Below are 24,185 nucleotides of genomic sequence, written 5' to 3'. Positions count from 1 at the left end.
AATCAACTGAAGGGAAGGGGAGATGGCAACATCTAGACAAGGAAAAAATGAATTACTGGATGCAAGTGTCATTAAGGTAATGGATAATTACAGTTTTATGGCTTGTGGACAAATAATTGAATCTCTGCATTGGCGGCCCACCCCTCAAGTGTGAAATGAGGAGGTAAATCTTTTGTTATCCGTATCTGTGAGCTGACTGTATCCTCTCTGCCCTTGACGTGATTTGTCAGGCCAGGTGAAAATGTAAAGTCTTCGGAGTCTTTTGGGTGAGGTCCAAAGTCTGCGTGAGAGTCATGGTGTGAGCTATGGATTAAAGCAGTTCCTGTGAACATGCACTAAGAGCCGTGAAACTGAATATTTTGATATCGTCTTCCACTTTGTTATGGTTTAAGACCAAGTTCAACAAAGCTGTGCAACTTGATCGCCAGAGAAAAGCTAATTTTTCAGTGTATTTTAGTCATTTTCATGATTAGTTCTGTGTCAGAACCTGAACAGGCGGTGGACCCAGATGCGTAACGTTTTCACACAAGCATTATTTTACGGGAACGGGGCAGTCATGCACGGGAACACAGTGATTCGGTGATCGCTGGGCAGAAGAGATCGAAACAGGACAGGACAGACAAGACCAATACCGAGTAGATACCGGACAGGGCGGGATCAGACGGGATCGATACTGGATACTCAATACTGAATACAACAGCAAGATACAGGGCAGGACGGGACGGACAGGATCGATACCGGATACTGGAGCAAGATACCATACAGGACAGGACAGACGGGATCGATACCGAATACACGAACAAGATACCGGACAGGGCAGGACAGACAGAATCGATACTGGAGCAAGATACTGGACAGGACAGGACAGACGGGATCGATGCCGGATACTGGATACACGATACAGGGCAGGAGAGACAAAATCGATACTGGAGACTGGAGCAAGATACCAGACAGGACAGGACAGGACAGACGGGATAGATACCGGATACTGGATGCACGAGCAAGATACCGGACCGATAGAATCGATACCGGATACTGGATACTGGATATTGGATACCGGAGCAAGATACCGGACAGGACGAGACAGACGGAATCAATACTGGATACTGGATACTGGATGCACAAGCAGGATACCGGACAGGACTATACAGACAGGATCGATACCGGACACTGGAGACTGGAGCAAGATACCAGACAGGACGGGACAGATGGGATAAATACCAGATACTGGATGCACCAACAAGATACCGGACAGGGCAGGACAGATAGAATCGATACCGGACACTGAATACCGGATACCGGAGCAAGATACCGGACAGGGCGGGATAGATACTGGAGACTGGAGCAAGATGCCGGACAGGACAGGACAGATGGGATCAATACCACATACTGGAGACTGGAGCAAGATACCGGACAGGACGAGAGAGATGGAGTCGATATCGGATACTGGATACACGAGTAGGATACTGTACAGTCAGAATACAAGTCTTGCAAGTGCAGAGGTTTGTTGACGGACTGACAAGGAGTGAATGAGAACACTGAGTTTAAATAGGAGGGAAGCCAATCAGGCAACGAGCAGAAGCTGGCGCCAAAGGGAGGGAAATGGGCAACCGTGATATTCTGTGTGAAAACACCTTTTCTTAAAAGGATGCATTTCAAGCAGAACTCTCAATTTTTTTTTTTTTTGGGCACTTGTGATACTTCCATTATCTAAATTAGGGGTCTGTAACCTGTACAACATGTATGGCTCTTTTCATGAGTCCATCTGGCTCGGAGACATACTTAAGACCATGCAAGACACTGTATAATAAAAACCCACAGAACAAACTGTAAACACCCATACCTATAAACGCCAGCAAAGCACCCAGGGAAATTTGATTGGGTGAGCGGTATAGTTGGGCGGAGCTATGCACACACTCCCTGGTGTCTCCCGCCCAGCGCTGTCTGCGCCGAAGGTAAATATCTCGGTATCCTTGTTTGCAGAATTTGGTGACATTTAGGACAATAATGAAAGGTCAACATGAGCCTCTACATTCTTAAGTAACTGCGCGGGGTAGACACAACTTTTCTGTTTCTACCACTACTGCCTCTAGTGGTAGAAACACAGCGTTGCACTCCTGGTATAAATGTGTTAAAATTGTAAATCTCATCTCCAAACCAGAGGTACTCATTTATGCCACGCAAGGTCTAAATTCCGAACCCCGGCACTGATTGTGTCATGATTACTGATTCGGGACACCTGCGACTGCCCCGTTGGCGCCAACAGCCCTGGTCGCTGATTGGCTCCCTGACTCTTTAAACCCCCGTCATCCAATAGGAAGCTGTCAGATCGTTCTGCGAACCTATGCTTTCAGCTAGGCAAGCTCTGTACCTTCCGACAATCTCCTGCCCTGTTTTCTCCTGCCTGATACCTGTTGCCGTCCTCTTTCTGGTCTCGTTACCACCCTTGCTCCCCCGTCCCGGCTATCGACCAGCTTTCCTGCCGCCCACGACTATCCTCGCTCGACACGGAAATGCCACTTCCGGGTTCTCGGTAAAACTGAGTAAAAACGAACGCTTTTGGGTCCTGCCTCAGTTTCTGGCTTGTGACAGATTGTTTCTTTTACTGCACATTTCACCAAAAAAGGTGATTGAAACCACAAATAACGCCTATTGTTCCAGAAATCACACAAATACCAATCGCTGAATTCACATATATCTCAAGCGGTCAAGCCCAAGCATCCACAAAGGAGTCTGGAGCTAATGTTAAGCCGGGTTCCCAATTATTTTAGCATCACTCCCGAAAGAAGCTGAAATGATTAGACTAATGACCTCGGCCCTTCAACGTCGTTCGCTCGAGGTGTCTCGCTCAAAAACCAGCGTTCACTGACTCTTCATTTGTCTCTTTGTATATAGTATACTTTAGTACACAGGCGTCAAACAGGCGGCCGGCGGGCCAGATCAGGCCCGCTAAGGGATTGAATCCGGCCCGCGAGACAACACTCAGAGAAGCGCAAGAGAAAAACAAACTGCAGGTTCAAATATGTCCACTTGATGTTGCCAAAGCCAGGTGCCTCGGATAAAGACACTGTAATTGTATTTCTCTCTCTCTCTCTCTCTCTCTCTCTCTCTCTCTCTCTCTCTCTCTCTCTCTCTCTCTCTCTCTCTCTCTCTCTCTTTCTTGTCCACCCCTTTTCTCCCACTCTGTCTCTTACACTCTATATGTCCTTTTCTCTCTTTTCTCTTTCTATCTTCCTACTTTTGCGCTTTCTTTTCTCTCTTCTCTCCTTCTGTATCCCCCTCTCTCTCTCACACACACTTTCTTTTCCACCCCTTTTCTCCCACTCTTTCTCTTTCACTCTCTGTGTCTCTCTCTTTCTCTCTGTGTCTTTTAAACTTCATTTGCTCTAACTTCCTTTTTTCCTTTTCTCTCTTTTCTCTTTCTAGCTTCCTACCCTTCGCGCTTTCTTTTCTCTTTTCTCTCCTTCTGTATCTCTCTCTCTCTCTCTCTTTCTTTTCCACACCTTTTCTCCCACTCTTTCTCTTTCACTCTCTGTGTCTCTCTTTTTCTCTTCCTTTGTTGCTCTTTGTCTCTCTCTCTCTCTGTGTCTTTTAAACTTATTTTGCTCTAACTTCCTTTTTTCCTTTTCTCTCTTTTCTCTTTCTATCTTCCTACCCTTTGCGCTTTCTTTTCTCTTTTCTCCCCTTCTGTAATTCTCTCTCTCTCTCTCTCTCTCTCTTTCTTTTCCACCCCTTTTCTCCCACTTTGTCTCTTTCTCTCTATGTGTCTCTCTTTTTCTCTTCCTTTGTTGCTCTTTGTCTCTTTCTCTCTCTGTGTCTTTTAAACTTATTTTGCTCTAACTTCCTTTTTTCCTTTTCTCTCTTTTCTCTTTCTATCTTCCTACCCTTCGCACTTTCTTTTCTCTTTTCTCTCCTTCTGTCTTTCTATTTCTCGTTGGATTTCTTTTCCCCCCTCCCTTTCTTTTCCCCCTCTCTCACGACTTTTTATCTCTTTTGTTTCTCACGCTCTCTCCGTCTCTCTCTTTTTCTTTCTTTATCCCGCCCTCTCTCCTTTTACCTCCCTCTTTCTCTTTTTTCTTTCTCTCTCTTTTTCTTTCTCTTTAATCAACTAGTCCGGCCCCCGACAGAATGTTTGTTCTATCGTGTGGCCCCCGAGTTCAAATGAGTTTGACACCCCTGCTTTAGTATGTATGCATGGACAGTTACTCAATAGACATGGTGGACACCTAACTTGCATCGACAGCGAATAAGTGTGGATTTAAGTATTTAAAAAGCCGTCTTCCTCTCTTAGGATGTGAGCGATGCTTGTTCAGTGGTCCTGTCAGTTAATAATTGAATCATCTCAGTGGTCGTTGCTATTTCCTCCTTCGGTGTTGTGGTCGGTCTGTTTTCCATCGAGGCAAATTGGAGCGGAATACATCGGAACCACACAGTTGTTCATTGGACTGCCCCTTTAAGGTGTTATTTATCTGCTGTGTTCTTCCATTAGCCAAAATGTGGTTGGGGTTTCTTCTATCAAATCACTAAATGGACTGAAAAACAGAATGAATTGTAAAAAAAAAATGCAAAAAGAGGTTTATTTGTCAGAGACCGGGACGGAGACAGGATCCAATGGCGTTACGTTTCTCACAAGTTTTATGGAAGGAAAGAGGAAGGGCTGCACCCACGATCCGGTGTTCGCTAGGCGCGGGAAGCAAGTCGCTCTCGTACTCGAATTGTGATCCGAACACGGGAGTGAATCTTCCGTAACGAGCCAGGGCGGTGTCAAGGACGGAAAACAAGTCGATAGCCAAGACAGGAGAGCAAAAACGTGGTTGGGGTCAGAAACGGATCGTAAGCCGGGACAGGAGAGCAGATGTGGTTGGGATTTAATACGGGTCGTAAGTCGGGACGGGAAAGCAGACGTGGTCAGGATCAAAACAAGTCGTAGCCGGGGACAGACGGGAGCAAAAACCGGAGAGGTGGGAGGCAGGGTCGAAAAAGGCTTGCCTAGTATACACTGAGGTTCGCAGACGGACTGACAAAAGGGGACAGACAGGACTGGGTTCAATTACTGATCGGGAGCCAATCAGAACCCGCGGCAGTTGGCGCTGAATACTAAATATATAATAATATATAAATATATATTATAATTACAACAAATAGAGGCCCATCAAAATATTTGTATCATTGAGGTCAGTCTATTGTTTAAAAATATTTTGTTTTGCATAAAAACACTTTTCCAACCTGTTTTGACAGCATAAAGATGTCAAGACCAGAAAAGAGACAGAACCCACTTGCGTAACGTTTCTCACATTTTTTATTAAAGGAAAGAGGAAGGGCCCATGATCCGGAGTTCGCTAGGCGCGGGAAGCAGGTCACTCTGAACGTGGAAGTGGGACTTCGGTGGCGAGCAATGGCGGTGTCAGGAACAGGAAAACGGGTCAGTAGCCGGGACAGGAGAGCAAAAACGTGGTCGTAAGCGAGTCGTAAGCCAGGAAAGGAGAGTAGATGTGGTCAAGGACAAAAAAGGTCGAAAGCCGGGACGGGAGAGTAGACATGAACAGGATCGAAAATGGGTGACAGACAGGAGCAAAAAACAGGTTGGAATCAGGGTCGAAAACAAAGGCTTGCCGAGTGTAAACTGAGGTTGGCAGACGACAGGGGACAGATAGGAGTGGGTTTCATTAGAGACAGAGAGCCAATCAGAGGCAGTTGGCACCAAAGGAGCGGGCACAAGTGAGTCAAATCAGTAATCATGACAAAAGAAGAGATCAGTCATGTCTAGGGTTCTCGATGGCAGCATTATTACAGAGTAGATTAAAAGGAAATTATATTTTTATTAGAAAGAGTGGAAAACTAACCTTGATCGTACAAACGGTGTTAAAGAGTTTGCATTTATTGATTTTTGGAAATAAAAAATTCAGAGGAGACCTGTGAGTGCGCAAGGAAAAACAGAATATTCTGTTAAATAAAAATGAACAAATCAGCTGCCATTGAGAAAGCAAGACATGACTCCGATCTCTTTGTTACCCCGTAAAAAGAGAAAAACTCTTCTGGGACCAGGATACACAGTATAACAGACACGGTTTAAATAGTAATGAGGAAGAGGTGTGATATGAGGGAAATCAAGACAAGTGACTGCAGTTGAATGGAGCAAAATTAGGGGAAAAAAACAGAAGTGAGTGACCAAACCAGGTGAAGTCAAGGGAGAATAGAGAGTATTATAGAAGGAACCTACAAAGAATCTGAAACCTGAGTGCATACCACAATATAAATACGGTGACGTACGCTAGGTGTTAACAATCTATTTTGAATTTCAGTTTTAGCTCTCTTGTGACACTCTTCTACTTCTTAATTGCAGTCGACCACTGCTTTGGTAGCACTGGTGATAATCAATCTCAAATCAACTGGGCATTAATTGCAGAGTCAATGAGGGAGGCTGGTTAAATATTGATGGACGTCTTAAAGGCTCATCAGGCTTTATCGAACATACAGGAGACACACTGCTGCTGCAGCTGTTTGAGTCATACACTCAATTTAAGTTAATCCAAGCAAATATTTCAATATGTACAGGAGAGGATTTATTAGTATAGAGCTTCAAAGCACAATTTTCACGGTATTTTGTAAATACTTGGCCATTTTCCAGGTACATGTGTAAGGATAGTCGTGGGCGGCAGGAAAGCTGGTCGATGGGACGGGGGAGCAAGGGCGGTAACGAGTCCAGAAAAGAGGACGGCAACAGGTATCAGGCAGGAAACAGGGCAAAACAGGTCGATGGCCTGGACGGAAGAGCAGGGCAAAAATGGGTCCAGAAACAGGTCGGCAACAGGTATCAGGCAGGAAACAGGGCAAAACAGGTCGATGGCCTGGACGGAAGAGCAGGGCAAAAATGGGTCCAGAAACAGGTCGGCAATAGGTATCAGGCAGGAGAAAACAGGGCAGGAGATTGTCAGAAGGTACAGAGCTTGCCTAGCTGAAAGCATAGGTTCGCAGAACGATCTGACAGCTTCCTATTGGAAGTTTAAAAAAAGTCAGGGAGCCAATCAGCGACCAGGGCTGTTGGCGCCAACGGGGCAGTCGCAGGTGTCCCGAATCATGACACAATCAGTGCAGGGGTTCAAGATTTTAGACCTTGCGTGGCATAAATGAGTACATCTGGTTTGGAGATAAGATTTACAATTTTAACACATTTATACCAGGAGTGCAACGCTGTGTTTCTACCACTAGAGGCAGTAGATCTGTATTACTTTTCTACCCGTAAGGCTAGTAAGAAGTATTGTCATTTGGAGTTTTTGCAATGTCTTTAGGCCAATGAGATGCATCTCTTTGTTTTATTGAAATTCCTGCTGAAATATGTTGTAAAGTTTCTGTATAAGTGTCCTGCAATGATGAGTCCAACAGTGCCACCTGCTGGTATGTGGTAAGGTTTGGTTTGGGTTTAGACTTTGCGACAGGAAGGTGGGGGTTTTTGGCAGTCTACAACGAGCTGCCAACGGTAAGACACGATCTTTTGGTGCTCCGCAAAAAGTTAATTTTAAACATTAAAACCACAGCTGACGAATCTCTCAACATGCACAGGAATGTGATTGATGTTGTCAAGCTGTTTGGATTTATTTTCGTTTTGTTTCTGTCGCCTTTAATATTAGTTTTGCCGGACGTTGCGTGTTGTGCTAAAATGCTAATTCCCCTTATAGAGATTAAAGCCTGCAGAGAGGTTTACCACATGTTGTGTTGTGACTAATTCATTTGCAGGTAAATTGTACCCGTTCTTTATACTCGTTATTGTTATTATTTCTATCTTCTCATATGTATAAAAAGGATGATGTTGGTTAAAATTCAGACTAAGAAAACATATTTTGAATTCATTGTAAACGTTAAAAATACACTATTTGATCGCTTGTTAAAATGGATGTAAAAACGTATTGTGATGGTTGATATTCTAAAATGTATTTTATGTAAACTGAAAAGAAAGCTCTTTGATATGTTTTTGGCAATCTACAACGAGCTGCCAACGTGATCAAAGCCAGCAGAGAAGCTTACCACGTGTTGTGTTGTGACTTATTCATTTGCAGCAACTATAATAAAAAACCCTCATCATCCAGTCCAGCATGAATGTGGATCTTTGGTGGGACAGGTACACATGAGAACTGGTGCTTAGCAAGAAAGGTACTGGATTTGTTTTCTTACACAAAGAAACTTAATTATATTATTGAGTTATCACGTTTTTTTTTGCAAATTATTTCACGAAGATATACAAAAACAAGTATGCAAATTCGTAGTGTCCTTTTTAGTACAGACGCTGCCCTACTTACGAACGATCGTTTGTAAGTTGAATTTGTTTATAAGTTGCTTCAGTGCTATATTTTCTATGTTTAAGATTTATATGAGTATGTTTAAGGCTTGTATAGGTAAACTGTATTGTTTTGTACTAAAAAAATAAGCATTTCATAAAATAATATGCTCTATAAAGATAAATAGAGTGAAGTTTAACTTACTTTTGGAAGATGGGCTACATCGTGGTAGAGAGTGGCCCAAAAAAAGCAACCTAAACATTTTCTCAACCGCATCAAGCTTTCTTATTCCACTTTCGTATCAAAAAAAACGGCTCGCCTCTTCTTTACACTTTACACCAACCATATTGAATGGATGCAGGAGATATTGAACAAAAATTATGTTTTTTAAGTTCTTAGCACGCTGGAAATACAGTATAGGATGTTTACACACAAATTGCTCTGTGTGCTTTGAGCTTTTAGGTGTTTACAGTTTGTTCTGTGTTGTTTTATCATGTGTCTTAACATACATTATTCAATGAGCTTTCATATAAAGGATTCCTTGCCAACGTACAGCCATGATGGGGTCTGTTAGCGTGACACCTTGACTGTTAACTGTAAATGGGGTCTAAGTAGCAGACCACTGACGTGTGGGAGAGCTATAGATTGGCTAACGGTAGAAGAAAATTCAGGCAAAGACTTGTTTAGTTTTTAAACAACTGCAGCCGGAGGGTGGGGGAGGAGCGGACAATTTACTCGGTCTCGACTCGCCGGTCACACTCACTCTGGGTCACCACCCGTCTGCCTCTGTGTTTTATTGAAATCACAAGACATGGAAAAGTACTGGTATGTTGAGACAAACACAGAAAACCAACCCCTTGGAAAAGTACCAACACCTTTAAACAAAGACATGAAGACTTAGAGACGGCCAAAAGGGACATCAAACGGATTAGAAATACACACCTTGAGCAAATACATTTAACCCTACTTTACACTGTAGTTAAGACTGTGCCTTTCATATACTGGACCGAACAGCCTTTGATATCAGCGTTGCTTTGGCTATGCACGCCCCAAAGTCGACTTTGAGCTTATCAGAATTCGAACGCTACGGAAGTAATTTTAGTTCCAAGGTATGGAAAGGGCGATATTTTCTGTCTCATAGCATCATTGATCCAATTTTGTTGTTTTGTGCTTGTGGTTATTCATGCTTTCCAGTATAAATCTTTGCTTTGGCCGTTCCCGGGTGTTTTTGACTATTATCTGGCTCAAGTAGTTAGGAAACCAGGAAAGTGAAAGACTGATTTGGAGATACCAGTATATCATTTATTCTGACATTCAGCTAAATTTTGGTTGTAATACTGTTATAACATTTTCACGGGTCATCAGTCAAAAAACAAGAACATTTTTCCAGGGACTACATACGTTCCTCCCTCGAAACTTCTATTTGGAGTTAGAAGTCAACTACCAATCGCACAACTTTCATGTTTTACAGTTGCAATCTTCAAAATTCACAACCCGTGTAATGGCGGACTGCGTCTTCATTATAAAGACAATCAGGAAATGAATTGAACTCTAAGGTTTATGACCCAAGCTACGGACAGTATTTGTTTTTTGCTTATTTCTAAAAGTTTCAAGGAAGATTAAATCAAGAGAAACGGTGACTTTGCTCTAATTATCCCGATGGCCGAACGAGCTGTGTCAGTTAAAACGTGTTTGCAATTTGCAGAAGGTCCGGTTGCTTATAGCAGCTACTTTCTGACACTGTGAATCAGCCTGATAGATTGGACCCTGAGCTTCTCCTCAACTGATTGGCAGTTTAATGACAAGGGCCAAAAGGAGGGGCAGCACAACCAGAAAGAAGACTAGACCGTTGCGAGTCGTAGATAACACAATTCAAGGGTGGGCAAATCGACCCAGATATCGATATTATTGATATTTAGCAAGTCCTTAGACTGGATCGATAGTATTGTCCTAGAATCGGTACTTTGCTCCTCCACTAATACAGTGTTCTGGTTTGCCCGCGCCCCTGCGTCCTTGACGCATAATTTTTGCTGGGTCAAATCGTTTTTGACACCAAATTGTCATTATTACTCGATTACTTTTTTTTTTAAACAAAGATTTATCGCACTCCAAACTTTTCGTCAGGCAGATCCGCCATTGTTGTTTTGGTCTCGCGCCGAGATCTCGTTGCTTCGAGATGACGTCATTGTTGTGGCGGTTGTCGAGTGAAAGAGAAGTATGCCTCCGTAAAAACAGTTGGTATGAGGTGCAAATCAACAAAAAATTGGTCATTTCTTCAGTGTCGGTAATAAGTCGAAACATAACACAGAAAATGGTAACAACGGCATTAATTCCGGCAAAAAAAAAACGGCGGAGAAATTCTTCGGAAGATCGCAGAGGCAAGGAAAACACGTGTTTTGAAGCAAACGATTCGACGAAAGAAAATAAACAAAAGGTTACTCCTAGCAAGAAAAGGGCTTTTCTGCCAAAATGGACTAAATCATACTCCTGGTGACGCTATGAGGAGGATGATAATGGATTGGACCTTGAGAAGGCATTACAACTATGGCGGGACAGCAAACCACAAAGAATATATGAACTGAAAAATCTGAAGTGATAACTGCTTTGTATTACCAATGAACTGTGATGATTAAAACAGCAAAATTATGTATATATATATTTCAGCAACATTATTTTGTATAATGTACAATATTGTGAACTGAAAAATCTGAAGAGATAACTGATTTGTATTACCAATAAATTGTGATGATTAAAACTGAATGAATATATAGATTTATATTATATATTTGTCGGCTATTTACAATTTCAACCTCGATAAGACTAAATTTTGGGGACCCATAGATCGCAGTTGGGACCCATCGATTTTTGAGCCTGCCAGTCCCCGGGACCCATCACTTTTCACAGGTCAAATGAACACTGCTAATTTCTCTGCACAAAGTTGTTTACGCTATTTGTACTTTCAAAATATTGTGTAATGGATGGTTTGGTTGCCATATTTCTATAATTGGATTTAGGTTTTAGTTACTTTTGTTCTGAAATCTTTATGCATTTTAATTTTGATTTTGCATTCACTAAACTACACCAAACACTAAACTATTCGAGGAGAAATATTTTTTTTTCAGACTATTAAAGGGACAGTGGGTATTATTTAATCCCTTCTAGGTGAAAGTGTCAGGACCAGAACAGAATCAGGACCCAATTGCATAACGATTACCACAAGTTTTATTAACTTAACAAGTCTGAGTTAAAATTATGCTGAGAAGCTCTCTAGTGGCTCTGCCATTGCATTTCTTTTTCCCTGGACGCGGGAAGTAAGTCGCTCTCGTATTCGGATTCTGATCCGAACACAGGAGTGGATCTTCAGTAGCAAGCGATGGCGGTGTCAGGGACAGAAAAACTGGTAGATGGCTGTGACAGGAGAACAAAAACGTGGTCGGGATCGGAAACCAGTCATAAGGTAGAACAGGAGAGTAGACGTAGTCGGGGACAAAAAGAGGTCTTAAGCCAGGACGGGAGAGCAGACGTGGTCGGGATCAAAAGGGGTCGGAGGCAGAGCAAGACGGGAGCAAAGACGGGACAGGTGGGAGTCAGGGTCAAAAAAGGCTTGCCTAGTATATACTGAGGTTCGCAGACGGGTTTGGACAGGACCGGGTTCAAATAGTGACAGGGAGCCAAACCAGGTTGTACACACCACAGGAAATGCAAGTGGGTCCTGTCTCTGTTCTGGTCCTGACAGTATGAAGAGGTACTAGTACATCCTTATAAGGAAACACAGGACCACGGCCCGTAAGACAAAATAAGACATCCAAGGAATTAACAACACCGCAAGGATACAAAAGCATAACAGTCTGTGAAAGGGTCCCTCAAGAAGAATTGCCCATCATATTAATCACAGTGTTTACGATTTCAAATCGAAAACTATCAGCGCAAGCTAGCAAGGGAGAGCAAACTCCTTGCATGCCAAACGCTCTCCGAAGTGAAGTGGCGCTGTGCTGTGCATGAGCAAGGCTGCAGAGGAGGCAGATCACACAGCGTCGGTTGCATTATTAAAGCGCCGCGTGGTCACGGGAGCTGACGGAAGGTTTCTCTTTTTGCTGTCACGGTTTGCGTCTTGCTATGACGCATGCATGAGCGAGGCACCGTACACAAACGATCTGGTCAAGTGCGGAGGCTCTTGTCTCCCGTTTTTGGAAATTTTTTATGATGAATCTTCCTGCTGTAGTTCCAAAAAACAAAGGTCTCCGATTGGAGACCGGGTGGAATCATATGTTGGCCTAGAGAGGGATGGGTGCCACCAGGCCACACTTGAACATGTGACTATAAAGGATTTTATATGATTGAATACAAGTTACATTTATTGAGTGAAATGAAGATTTTCACCGACCTACGAACCTACCAACATATAAAACTACCTACCTACCTACCTACCTACCTACCTACCTACCTACCTATGAAACTACCTACCTACCTACCTACCTATGTAACTTCTACCTACCAACCTACCTACCTACAGTACATATGACCCTACCTACCTAATTTTCTACCTACCTACCTACCTACCTACCTGTGGAATAAAAGCCCATAGCAGAAAATGTAGCTACCCACATATGAACCTTCCTACATAATTACCTACCTACCTACCTGCCTACCTACAAACCTACCTACATATGAAACTACCTACCTACCTATGAACCTACCCACATATGAAACTACCTACCTAATTACCTACCTACCAACTTACCTACCTACCTACCTACATATGAAACTACCTACCTACCTACGAACCTACCCACATATGAAACTACCGACCTAATTTCCTACCTACATACGAACCGGCCCAAATATGAAACTACCTACCTACGTACGTACCTACCTACCTACCTACCTACCCATATATGAAACTACCTACCTACCTACCTACGAACCTACCCACATATGAAACTACCGACCTAATTTCCTACCTACATACGAACCTACCCACATATGAAACTACCTACCTACGTACGTACCTACCTACCTAACTACCTACCTACCCACATATGAAACTACCTAACTACCTACCTACCTACCTACGAACCTACCCACATATGAAACTACCGACCTAATTTCCTACCTACATACGAACCTGCCCAAATATGAAACTACCTACCTACGAACGTACCTACCTACCTACCTACCCACATATGAAACTACCTACCTACCTACCTACCTACCTACAAACCTACCCACATATGAAACTACCTACCTACCTACCTACAAACCTACCCACATATGAAACTACCTACGAACCTACCCACATATGAAACTACCTACCTACCTACCTACGAACCTACCCACATATGAAACTACCGACCTAATTTCCTACCTACATACGAACCTACCCACATATGAAACTACCTACCTACGTACGTACCTACCTACCTAACTACCTACCTACCCACATATGAAACTACCTAACTACCTACCTACCTACCTACGAACCTACCCACATATGAAACTACCGACCTAATTTCCTACCTACATACGAACCTGCCCAAATATGAAACTACCTACCTACGAACGTACCTACCTACCTACCCACATATGAAACTACCTACCTACCTACCTACAAACCTACCCACATATGAAACTACCTACCTACCTATGAACCTATCCACATATGAAACTACCTACCTACCTACCTACCTACGAACCTACCCACATATGAAACTACCGACCTAATTTCCTACCTACATACAAACCTACCCAAATATGAAACTACCTACCTACTTACGTACCTACCTCCCTACCTACCCACGAACCTACCCACATAAAACTACCGACCTAATTTCTTACCTACACACGAACCTACCCAAATATGAAACTACCTACCTACGTACGTACCTACCTACTTACCTACCTACCTACCTACCTACCCACATATGAAACTACCTACTTACCTACCTACCTACCTACCTACTCCCTACCTACCTACGAACCTACCCACATATGAAACTCCCGACCCAATTTCCTACCTACATACGAACCTACCCAAATATAAAACTACCCACCTACGTACCTACCTACCTACCTGCGGAACAAACACCTATAGCATAAAATCCGAGTTACGACACCAAGGACACAGAACGCAAAACAATTTCCCACAAATTGAACTTAAAGAAAAACAATCTCAATCTTCTATGCCAATTTAGCCCTGAGCTACAAGTCAAGGTGACAGTTAATAGATTTCAATCCCATTTTTTTAAATTCACCAGCTGTAATTTCAAACCTCAAAACGGACCTTTGAGTTTTCTTGTCTTTCTAAATGAGAAGACCTGCGGGGGATATATCCTACAAGGCCGACACTAACTCATCCTTCGTCCAAAATGGAAACTTTGAGAAGGGATTTCGTCTTACTCCAAAAGTCTCCCGGACTAAATATTTAAAGAGCGATTTTCCGAGGAATCTTAATTCATCATCTATTAGTAGGCCGTTTTTTTATATCACTTCCTGAGTAATATGTCTTATGGCAATACATCTTCTTCTGACTCATACGAGAAGAATGCCGAATAAAATATTCAGCGCTCGTGTGCGGGGCGAGCTGGGAAATCTCAGAAAGGTTTCGGGTCATCGTAAATAACCGATACATGATGGAAAACTATATTTGAGCTGTATAGATGATAATGAGTGTAGTTAAAGAATGGGTGTGCAAAAGGCCAAAGTAGTAACATTTTGTAGTACCTTTAATTGCATAGTATCAAGAGGGCGGGGCTTGGGTGGGCGGATCTCCTTTTAATTACATTCCTAGTATTTAATGACATTACATAACCTCAACTCAGCCCCCAGTTGGTCCAATAACATTCCCCTAATTCAAATTTGTGATATTATTTTAAAGGGACAGTCTGTTATTTAGCACCTCCTAATGTCATGATGACCAGGGTTGGGTAGGGTTACTTTAACCGGATTACTTTCAATGACTTTTGGATTACTCCGATACCAAATATGCTAATAAAAGACAAAAGAAACTCAATATGAACAAAATGATGACTCACAACACGTGGTAAGCTTTCTCTCCTGGCTTTGATCTCTTTGATCTCCGGCAAAACGAACATAAAATGCGACAGAAACAAAATGAAAAGAAATCCAAACGGCTTGCCAACATCATTGAGTCATATTATTCATATTTACTTTCTTTTGTCTTTTATTAGCATATTTGGTATTGGAGTAATCCAAAAGTAATTGGAAGTAATCCAGTTAAAGTAACCCTACCCAACCCTGATGATGACTGATTAATTTCACCTGTGCCCGCTCGTTTGGCGCCAGCCGATGCTGGCTTCCTGATTGGTTCCCCGTCCGCCTTAAGCTCAGTCCTTTCACTCACCTATTGTCGGCCCGTCAGCAAACCTCTGTTTCTCCAAGGCAAGGAGGGGCGGTGGCTCAGGACGTAAAGCGCTCGTCTTGGGATCAAGAGATCGCAGTTCGAATCCCGGCTCCTCCGTGTTACATGTCGAAGTGTCCTTGGGTAAGACACTGAACCCTTAATACCCCCAATATGCAGGTTAGCGCCTTACATGGCTGCACAGCCGCTATTGGGAAATGTGAAGCACACTGTAAAGCGCTTTGGGAAGTCTTGACTTGAAAAGCGCTATATAAATGCAGATCCTTTCATTTCATTTCATTTCATTTCATTTCACCCGTCCGTTCCTGATTTCTGCATTTGTCGGCCTGACCTGTTTTTTGACACCGACCACGCTTTGATCTCCCGTCCCGGCTTACAACCTATTCTTCCGTGTAGGACACTACGATCTCCCACTCCGGAAGAGCCACTTTGTTCCGATTCTGTGAGCAGCTTGCTTCCCGCGTCCAGCAAGCACCGGATCTGGGGCGCTGCCTTTCCTCTTTCTCTCAATAAACTTGTGGTTAACGTTACGCATCTGGGCCCTAATTCCGTTCTGGTCGTGACACCTATTGACCCTTTGCTTGTGACGTCACGTCGCATTCCCAAGGAAATATGAGCGCCATGACGGATGGTAAAAGCACCTAAGTGTAAGGACCAGAACGGAGACAGGACCCACTTGCGTTACGTCTCTCAGTTTTACTGGGAAGAAAGGAAAGGATTGCCCCCACGATCCAGTGATCGCTGGTTGCAGGAATCAGGTCGCTCTGAACGCGGAAGTGGGACTTCCTTGTCAAGAGCGAAAAAAAACAGGTCGTAATTTGGGACGGGAGAGCAGACGTGGTCTAGCTCAAAACAGATTGTCACGGGAGCAAAAACAGGACAGGCGAAAAAGGACTTGCCGTGTAAAAACAGAGATTTGCAGACGGACCGATGAAAAGGGGACTGACAGGATTTCGGTAACGTAAAAAACGGGTCAGTAGTCAGGAGAGCAAAAAACGTGGCCGGGATCGGAAACGGGTCGAAAGCCAGGAGAGGAGAGTAGATGTGGTCAGGATAAAAAAAAGGGTCGAAGCCGGACAAACAGACGGGAGCAAAACAGGTGGGAGTCAGGGTCGACAAAAGCTTGCCCAGAGTAAACTGAGGTTCACAGACGGACTGACAACAGGTGACAGAAAGACGTGGGTTTAAATAGGGACAGGGAGCCAATCAGAATCCGAGGCAGATGGCGCCAAAGGAGCGGGCACAGGTGCATCACATCAGTAATCATGACACTGAGTGGAAGGCATTTGAATAAGCAGTTGAAATGAAAAGAATATCAATAACCATGACAGACACTGTGCAAACCGGCAAGGTTCTAAGCCAAATTCGGCATTTCATCGAATTCATTTTGATGAAGACAGAAGATGGCGATAGATATCTGCCAACAATCTGAGGTGGAAGAGTCGAACATGCAATTTTTCTAAATAAGTGCAAACTAAATGCTCTCTCCAGGCACTAGAGGGCGTAAATGTATAAGAGAGCCGACATCGCTCATTGCTAAAACTGTTATTTTGTATTTCTTTCAACCCAGTAAAACTATTAGGACAGAACTTTCACATTATTTTACTTCTAAAGTCCACCTGGGAAAGAAGTCTGGATATTGCGTTCGTTTTACTCAGTTTTATTTAGAGGGAGGAAAGGACTTGCACCCACGATCCGGGGATATTCGGTCACAGGTAGCAGATCTCTGGGAACGCGGAAGCGCAGACAAAGTCGAGAACGTGGAAAAACAGGTCGATGGCCGGGACGGAGGAGCAAAAACATTAACAGGTTCAGAAAAAGGTCGGCAACGGGAATCAGACAGAACAACAGGGCAGGATAGAGTCACAAAAGTTTGCCTGGCGTGTAGCGTAGGTTCACAAACGATCCGACGAGTGTCGTCAGGAAGGCGGGGGCTTAAAAACTTGACACACACACTGTCCCTTTAATTCCAAATTCCCTGTAAATATTTTCCTGGCTCGTCGCTGAAATCCCGACCGAGGATCTCCCCTTGAAGTATAATCCCCTCAGTCTTATTGTTCTTTCCTGTGGCTCATCCTAGCTCGGGCTTCAACCGCTTCCGGAAACGTCTTTCCTTGAAGTCGTAATCACCTTGCGGAGGGCCCCAGCCATGTGAATGAGCCTCCCACGGGAAAAAGGCGAAGTAGGATTCCAGATTTTGAAGGCGGGTAGGTATTTTGGGGAAAAGAGAATATTGCATATCCAATACCAAATATGTATACTATCCATACCAGGTATGTCAAACTTTGTTTGGGCCTGGAGTTGGATCCAGACTTCCAAAGTCAATTTTAATGTCAATTTCCTCAGATTAACATCATCATGGCGGCGCCCTGTTCGGCTGCGGCTGCATCGGCTTGCAACGTTTTTTTTACACGTCGGCCATAAGATCCAGTCTTCGACTCAGTTTTGATGGCGCACAAAGTCGGCTCGAACTGCAGATTAAGATACGATCGCAGTTTTTTTTGCTGGATATGCGATCATCCAGACATCAAGCGCTCGGTGTTTATTAGCCACGGACTGCTATGTCAACAAGACCCAGCGGCCTACAAAGCAGCGAAGCAGAGTGGCAAGACAGCGGCGTGACCGCCGAACGAGGACATCAAGCGCTCGGTGCTACGACCACTCGACATCAAGCGCTCGGTGCTACGACCACTCGGGAGTGTTTATTAGCCACGGACTGCTATGTCAACAAGACCCAGCGGCCTACAAAGCAGCGAAGCAGAGTGGCAAGACAGCGGCGTGACGAGGAAGCGGGCCGGGCTAACAGCTAGGCTAAAGGCTAACCCCTCTAACATCCATTTTGCTCTCCAACGTTCGCTCTCTGGACAATAAACTGGACCATTTAACAACTGGAAGTGGCATCGAACTGCGAGATGACGAACTGCTGCGCTAAAATTCTGACGAAGACATGGTTAATCTTATCTATCCCGGCTGACGTTCAAAGAACCTGTGCGGGTCAGATGTATCGACATTTCGTTCTGTATACACGTGTACACGAATGACAATAAAGTAAATCTGAATCTGAATCTGAATCTGATTAGAGATCAAATCTTGGGGACCGAAATCTGGGCTTGAAATGTCAATCATTAAGTCAGGCCGGCTGGGCTTCTCTCTGGCGTTATTTTCCCCCCTTTTAAACAAGTCATTATTTAGATAAAGAAAATGCTTACCAAACTATCAGTTTAACTCCAGATCAAAAAATTCAATTTTTGTATTAAAATAGAGAGTGGTTTAAAGAGGCAGTGTTGAGGAGTGCAAAAGAAGTGTGTGGAATGAGAAAAGTTGGTCGAGGTATTAGGAAAGGAAGTGAATGGTGGAATGATGAGGTATCAGAGGCTGTGACAGAAAAGAGACATGCCTTTGAGGAGTGGCTGCAAGATAAGAGTGGCGATGCGTATGAAAGATATAAAGTAGCAAACGTTTATCCCTCAGTGTTGGGATAAAAGATGCGCCGCTTCTTCCTTCCACCTCCCTCACGTCAGAGGTCATTTCTGCTTCTTGATTACAAGATTTACAACTTTTTTTCTGCTTTTCAGCCAAATATTTCACTATTTGAAGATTGTGTTGCGGATTAATGAAATCGGAGCTTAGCGACACGTTTGTTTAGACAGGAAATTCCAGGCTTGTTTCTCCCGAGTTTAAATGTCAGCGAGTGTTATTAATGATAGAATATAGAACAGACTATACCTTTATTGTCATTGTTACAAAATAGGTTGAACATATTGTGACAACGAAATTGGGCGTGGCACTCCAGTTTCACATTTAACAGTGAGGATAAAAGAAAACAAAGAAGATAAAGGAACAAAGAAGATAAGGTTATAATTTACACAATATTTACACAATAAATTATAACACTCGGCTTGGTTTGGAACAAGCTGTCAGGAATTTGGCTGGGTCACGGCGATTTGATGAGAAACATACGGAGATTGCAAAAACACTGTCAATTCCTGGAAGCATGCACTTTGAGAAAAACAAGTGCGTCATCGCGAGGAGACGGACTAAGCAACATGTGATATTTCTGACGTGAAGTGTCTGCTCTAGAGGGTATAAGAACGCTGATTGTCTGTTAGACGAATGAGAACGTTGTTTGGACACTGACAAATATCAATAAACAATCTTTCCCTCTCCGATCAGAACTTCTCTGCTCTTTGTGCAAATTTCTTGGGCATATTTCACGGGCTGCTCCGAAACTTGTAATCTGAGGAATATGCTTTTCTTTTCGGTGCCATTTTGTTAAGTTTCAGTTTCACTTTCGTTCACTGCATGTCGCCGAAACGCACAAGTCGGCGGTGAAGTATGCATGGCCTTGTGTTTACTATGGCGGCAAATGAAAGCTTCTGGTTTGATTCGGGCTCGCATATCAAATCAAGTTAATTTTGACGGGTTTGGGCGGGTTCAGGTTTATATACCTGCGACCAATGTTCCCTGTAAATTTCCAGGGGTCTGAGCGTTCACACAAAGTCGGTGAGCAACGCTTGAAACAACAGTGAGCCACCATAATCCCAAGTGTGGCAACTAATACATTATCAAACATGTCCAAAACTTGACATCAAGTTACATTTTGCTGAGTTTCCGGCCAATGCAAAATGATTTTTCTCTTTTGAATGAATTGATTCATGTACTATTGCAAAGGTTGTACGGCCTACAAATGTAATTTGTTTTTACAACAATTCTTTCACAAGATTTTCATTTCTTTTTTTTCCTGGTATCTTTTGTCGCATAATACTAACTTTTTGGGGGGCTCATTGAGTCGGTTGCACGATACACAACTGTATTTAATCACATTTTTTAGTGGAAGTACAATGTTGGCAACAAGATTGACTTGGTATAATTTCTTCTTTTTCCCTGTTTTTTCCTATTTATTTTTTAATTCCTTTAAAAAAAAATCTCATTGTGTTTATTTTTTCCTAGCTGTTACTTTTTTCTTTTGTTCTCTATTTGCTTTTTTCCTTTGTTTCTTTATTTTCATTTTTTCTGGCCTTTTTTCTGAATTTGTCTTTTTGTCTGTCCTTTTTTTTCTTCCTTTTTTTTCTTTTTTTTCTCAGCTTTTCACTCCTTTTTCATTTTGGTATTTTTTTCTTTTTTGTTCTATTCCCCCTTCCTTTAAGTCATTTCGTGCATAATTTTACATGATATTTGGTCATATAGGGATGAAAGAAGCAAAAACAACCTGAAGAGCCGTTTAGGACCCAAAAGAGTCTTTTGCTTTTAGTGAGCCGAGCCGAAGAAGCCGGTTCTCGAAAAACTGCGCTGGCTAGGTTTTCTTGTGCGCTGAGAATGTGAAGGCAGTGCGCGATTGCGCACGCGCGCAGTTTAGAGGAAACATTGCCTGCGATACGGGTCAAGTCGGGATGATTTTTCTAGGCCTGATCTTACCTCCACCTTGCGGGCAGCACGGTGGGGCAGTGGTTAGCGCGTGTGCGGCACAGTTCTAAGGTCTTGGGAACCTCCTGTGTGGGTTCAAATCCAGCTACCGGACCTACTGTGCGGAGTTTGTATGTTCTCCCTGTGCTTGCGTGGGTTTCCTCCGGGCTCTCTGGTTTCCTCCCACAGTCCAAAGACATGCATGTCAGGCTAATTGGCCGGTCCAAATTGTCCCTAGGTGTGAATGAGCGAGTTGTCTGTCCCTGTGTGCCCTGCGATTGGCTGGCAACCAGTTCAGGGTGTCCCCTGCCCACTGCCCGATGACTGCTGGGATGGGCTCCAGCACCCCCGAGACCCTACTGAGGATAAGCGGTGTAGCTAATGAGATGAGACCCTCCCTTGCACAGACATTGAAGACAGTAAAGCACGGATGCACTTCCCCTTTTGAGGTGGGCCAGGTCAGGAAAAGAATGTCAACTGGGGTACGTTCAGGGTAGGGGCAGCATTTTAAAAACAAAACCACGCTCATTACAAAAAAAAATACAAGATAAATACTCCAGCGCGTCTAATGAAAATAAGCGAAATGAAAATCTATTTTGTTGTCACAGATAAAGGGGTGGACTTCAATTGTGATTTCCCCAAAGACCTTCACTACCAAGTACCACTGATCTTCTCCCCTTAATTGCTCTTCCCTGTTAAAAGGTGTTTTCCAAAGTGCAGAAATAGACCCGGGTTTTGATTTGCTTTCGCCCTGCCACTTTTTCTTCTTTTTTTTCCCCCGGCCGTCCCTATTAGACTTTAATTAATTCGGTGGCTGGAAATACTCGATTCAGGTATGCGTTGCACAGCGGAGGTCTGCAGGGTTGCAATTAATAACGCCTGCTGAGTTGAAAGTAGAGGCCTGCCATGCGACACCTTCGGGGTTTCCACTGAATGAAATGTCAGGGGGACTCTAAACTCTGTTCAGTGTTTAATTATTGTATTCGTGACGACTTGGTTACGTTTGAAATTATTTTCGGGAAATCCTCATTTTGAATGAATGAATGAAAACTTTATTCGAACATTAAAATAAAAACAGAACAAAATAACTCAACAATTATTTAAGCTAAGTGCTCTCACTCTTCCTTTGTCAGTCCGGCAACGAACCTCTGCCCCGCAAGACGTGCGTTTTGACTCGGTCCTGTTTCCTGTTGGTATTTCCTGTCCGGTATTGTTTCCGTCTATTTTTGTCCTGTTTATTATTTTCTCCAGTTTTCCTTCCCGCCTAGTTTGTCCTGTTTATTTTCAATATCCTGTTTCATGATCTATCCTGTCTGTCCCGTCCTGTCCAGTATCGACCCCATCCGTCCGATATCAACTCGGGCAATTTGTATCGATCTCGTCGGCCTCTGGCTTCCTATGATTTCACGCCAGACTGCTGCCTAACGCGCATGTCTCCCCATTTCCCGTAAAATAAGTGTTTGGGTCCTGATCCGTTTTTGGTTCTTGACACAGTGACTCCCTCAACATGGGAAGGGCTCATAATAAACTCACTTTTTATTTTATTAATATCATCTTATTTATCTTATGACTGCATTTTCCATGTATAATTACTATTTGCCATGGCGCCCAATTGGTCCCCGCCGTGTGGCGCCAGGTTCTGTCACGGTTGCCACGGCGCCCAATTGGCCCCGCCCACTGACACCAGCGGAAACGCGTTGACAGATTGCTGCCAGACTACTTAAACGTGGTTTTGCGAGTCGCCTGGTGTCAGAGCGTCTGCGAAACTCCTGCTAGACTGTCCTGTGAATTTACCTGTGTTTTGATCCTGTTTTATTTCCGGCCCGATCTGTTAGATTTTTGCCCACTCCTTAGTTCTGATTTCAATCCACTTCCGCGACTATCGATCCCCGGATCGAGGGTGCGCGCTCCCCTCCTCTCCCCGATACATTTTGAGTAACGTTACACGATTGGGTTCTCATTCCTGTTTCCTGACCTGGCTCTTGACAGTTTCATAGCTATTTAGGGTTCCCTTGGATGCTCTCAGGAGGACGGGATCGGACCAATTACCTTTGAATGATTTCCTATTGGAAACATTTGCTCAATACACGAGCAATCCGAGCTGTAACCACCATCCTAATTAAGGAGGTAACACCGTACGATAATAGGAATTCCGAGATGGAACAAAGATGACTGACGTAATTTTGAACTCTGCAGCAACTTACCGAGGATAAAAAAAACACATTTCCAGGCGTGAGGCGGTCTGGAGGGCGAGCCGGGCGCAAGGGAGCGTTGATTGAAGTAGAAGTCTGGCTGATATTGTGCTCGCTGAGGACTCCTTGACAAACAAAGAGGGGAAAACTAAAATAGAGAGCTTTGATCTGTTGACTGACTGAACAAACACTCCACCAACCGGCAGTGTGATGGGACTCTGGTTGTATAAGTGAACTGGTATGGATAGGATCAGGGTTGGGTAGGGTTACTTTAACTGGATTACTTTCAATTACTTTTGGATGACTCCAATACCAAATATGCTAATAAAAGACAAAAGAAACTAGATATGAATAAAATTACACAATTTTGTGCAGGCCTGTTTTTTTTTGTTTTGTCCCTGAGTGTTGGACGACTTTTATTTTGCTAAATAAAAGTACAAATTGTTAACGCGAATGAGTTCATCCTTCCTGCCTCCTGCCTCCGTTCTGGTCCGGTCTCCTGACAAAATGATGTCGGCAAGCTGTTTGGATTTATTTTTATTTTGTTTCTGTCGCATTTTAGGTTAGTTTTGCGGGAGATCAAAGAGATCAAAGCCAGGAGGGAAAGCTTACCACGTGTTGTGAGTCATCATTTTATTCATATTTGATTTATTTTGTCTTTTATTAGCATATTTGGTATTGGAGTCATCCAAAAGTCATTGAAAGTAATCCAGTTAAAGTAACCCTGGATAGGATGGAATGAGAAAACTCATATCTTCATTTGATGGTCACATTAGAATTAGAATTGTCCTTATTGTCCTTCATAACAACATAGTGAACATTGTGTACAACCAGATTCGACATAGCACTTGAGTATGAAGACTTTAAAGAAAATGTCAGGATAAATAGACAACAATATTTACAAGGCTATTGCCGAGTGACTATTCTAGTCAAGTCAAG

At 43.3% G+C, this 24,185-nt stretch overlaps 1 long non-coding RNA gene across 1 annotated transcript; it reads left to right on the top strand.

The window, feature by feature from the left end:
• Positions 1–18,580, top strand: LOC148348775 (uncharacterized). The gene is made up of 3 exons (XR_015847687.1): positions 1–76; positions 17,732–17,858; positions 17,998–18,580. It is a non-coding gene; the product is annotated as an uncharacterized LOC148348775 (long non-coding RNA).
• Positions 18,581–24,185: the final 5,605 nt, after the last annotated feature.

This window comes from Urocampus carinirostris, chromosome 18, assembly GCF_059441175.1.
Source record: "Urocampus carinirostris isolate Australia breed hairy pipefish chromosome 18, RoL_Ucar_1.0, whole genome shotgun sequence".
NCBI classification, from domain to species: Eukaryota; Metazoa; Chordata; class Actinopteri; order Syngnathiformes; family Syngnathidae; genus Urocampus; species Urocampus carinirostris.
The sequence above is the reverse complement of the archived record's forward strand: the minus strand, read 5'-3'. Positions and strand labels throughout refer to the sequence as shown.